Consider the following 3,145-nt stretch of genomic DNA (forward strand, 5'->3'; position numbering starts at 1 on the left):
GCCTCTGGTGTTTAGGGGACCACTCTGCTCCGGCTCCTTCGCCCGTCACAGAGGGGTCCCGCTGGCCAGGGCTTTCCAAGTACACGAGGAAAAGGGCGGAGGAACACATTTGGGTTTGAATCAGAAAGCCGTACTGGATGTTGTAATCCAGGAAGATGAGTTTCTATTCTGATCCTGCAAGGAGGAGGAGTTGCTGGCCCCGGAATCCTCCCGCAAGCTGGCCCCAAGGCCGCTCCCGTGCCCTGGTGACTCGGAGCACATCCTGATTCCAGGGGGTGGAGCCGGCATCTCTGCCCGCAGAGCCAGGCGTGCACCTGGCCCACGGCCCGCGTGTATAGAATGAATAAAGGACGGAAGTTGCCAGAAAAGGGAAAGAAGACACCATGACACTTGGGGTGCTCAGAGGCAGCGGGCCTCCAGGCGTGTTTACAGTGCCCACGCGTGTAAACGTGGCCCTCCCTGAAAGGAACACTCCCTTCTGAATGCCCCGGGGCTGCTGGAGCCGCTGCGGCCACGGATGACCGAGGGGCCCACGCGTGGACGGACCTTTAGGACATGAGTGCGCGGGGCCCACCCTCGGGCGCCTGGCGTAGGAAGAGTCACATGTTTACCCAGCCCTGTTTCCCCAGGGCACTGCCCGCCCACTCTGCCCCAGGCCCTGATGGCGGCCTCTCCAGGTGCCTCCGGCCACGCTGCCCACTCTCCAGCAGCCCTGAACCCCCTCCCTCTGCCCTCATTCGTTCCAGAGAATGATGATGTGCATGGCGTCTGAGGGGGAGGAGGAGAGGGGCAGGAGGGGAAGGAGGTGATTCCTCCCTCAGGTGGGATTTGGAACTGGCATCAGGAGACATTCCTGAACATAGTAGGATGAGTGGGTGCATCCTCCCCAGCACACGCCCCACACCTTCCCCGTGTTGAATTCGTGGCATCCTTGCCAAAACCAACTGTACCACTAGAAGCCTGATACTGACTGTGACCTTACCCAGGCCCGCTGCGTCCCAGAACACCCAGGGCTTTGTTAGGCTCCAAGGAAAGGCCAAGTCCAAATCACAGCCCCGGGGGGGGGGAGGGCCCGGGCTCTGGGCTCTGGTGGTCATTCATTCCCTGAGCTAGGATGTCACACCATCCCACCCTGTGTATAGTCTGTACAGAAGACATCGCCCTGAAAATACTGTAGGTGAGTCATCCAGCCAAGTTTATATCTCCAAAACATTTTTAGCTTTTTCTACCTGCTATGAATTGAGATGACATGCTCAACTTGTAAATAAGTCTTTTTGTACATTAAAAAAGTAATTTTTTCATAATTTATTTTGTCTACCTGCTTCCTCCTTGACACAGTTAATGAGGACCTGGGCAGTAAATTTGGTGCATTTGAACAGAAATTAGGCTGTATTTTTTCTCAACAGTGTCAAAATGGACTACTTCACATTTGCCCAGAAATATTTAATGCGGATGCATTTGCTGGCTGTGTGTGCTGCCTCTCTGGGTGGGGGTGGGGTTAGCATGTCACAGTCAGAATCTGGCTGCTTGTCCAGGGGCTACTCTGAATATCTGCGCTGGACAAATGGAGAGCCATTCGCCCCAGACCCAGGGGCACCCAGCACCCTCACCCACAGCCTCCTCTCTGCGGGGAGCGCAGCACCCTCGCCCAGCGCCTCCTCTCTGAGGGCCCCCAGCACCCTCACCCAGCGCCTCCTCGCTGAGGGCACCCAGCACCCTCACCCAGCGCCTCCTCGCTGAGGGCACCCAGCACCCTCACCCAGCGCCTCCTCGCTGAGGGCACCCAGCACCCTCACCCAGCGCCTCCTCGCTGAGGGCACCCAGCACCCTCACCCAGCGCCTCCTCGCTGAGGGCACCCAGCACCCTCACCCAGCGCCTCCTCGCTGAGGGCACCCAGCACCCTCACCCAGCGCCTCCTCGCTGAGGGCACCCAGCACCCTCACCCAGCGCCTCCTCGCTGAGGGCACCCAGCACCCTCACCCAGCGCCTCCTCGCTGAGGGCACCCAGCACCCTCACCCAGCGCCTCCTCGCTGAGGGCACCCAGCACCCTCACCCAGCGCCTCCTCGCTGAGGGCACCCAGCACCCTCACCCAGCGCCTCCTCGCTGAGGGCACCCAGCACCCTCACCCAGCGCCTCCTCTCTGAGGGCAGCCCAGCACCCTCACCCAGACCTCCTCTCTGAGGGGCAGTCCCATGGCATGGGAGTTGGGCGGGGCGGGAGGACAGGCAGGCCGGCTGTGCTCTGGTGCAGAAGGAGTCAGGGCAGGAAGCTGGAGCCTAGGATGCCGGCAGCAGCCGTGGGCGAAGGGGCCCAGGGGGAGCAGCCCTGAGCAGGGCCGTCCTGGGAGGTGACCCTGGCAGGTACACAGGAAGGCTCAGGTCTAGTAGAGATCAGCCAACCACGGGAAGAGACGCCACCCACTGGGGCCAGCGCCTGGGGTGTGAGGCCGGGGTGAGCTCTGGATGGGACAGGACTCAGGGAAGAGGCTGCTGGGCTGGGTGGAGGGCGGGGTGTGCACCCTGCATGCCCCTCCTCCCCCTGAGGGAAGGCACTGGTGGTGCACTGGGAAGGAGCCGTGGGGGGTGTTTAAACTCAGGGCCATGCTGTGGGTGGGACCACGTGGCCTGAAGAAGGTTCCGGGTGCAGAAGCGTAGGAAACACCAAGGAAAATGGGACCTAGCTGTTTCCTTTCTGCAGAGCGTCTCCAGTCCACCCGTGTCAGGGGAGCCCCCACGTCCCCGGGGGCGGTTTCCTGGTGGAAAGACGCAGCCAGAGTTGCCTCCGGGCCTCGCTCCTCCCGCCTGGGGCGGGGGTAGGGGGGGGGAGCCCCGCTGCTTGCACACTCGGGAGGGGGGCCGAGCGTGCCTGCCGCCCTTTCCTCCGCCTCCTTCAAAGCTCAGCTCCAGGCTCGGCACCTTCGCTTCCTGTTAAGCTTCTGGAAGCAGCTCCGCTCTGCTTGGGGACCGAAGTTGCTCAGTGCTGCCTGCGGCGGGATGAGCCACAGCTTTAAGAAGCCCCGGGGGGCCATTCAAGTGACGCATCCTCCGTCAGTGAACGATGGCCGCCATCATGCTGCCTGACAATGTCCACGAAGCCCTCAACCTCTGGAGCAGGCGCATGTAGCAGCTCCTGAACATGGGTC

Source organism: Myotis davidii, unplaced genomic scaffold (assembly GCF_000327345.1).
Source record: "Myotis davidii unplaced genomic scaffold, ASM32734v1 scaffold3, whole genome shotgun sequence".
Taxonomy (NCBI): domain Eukaryota; kingdom Metazoa; phylum Chordata; class Mammalia; order Chiroptera; family Vespertilionidae; genus Myotis; species Myotis davidii.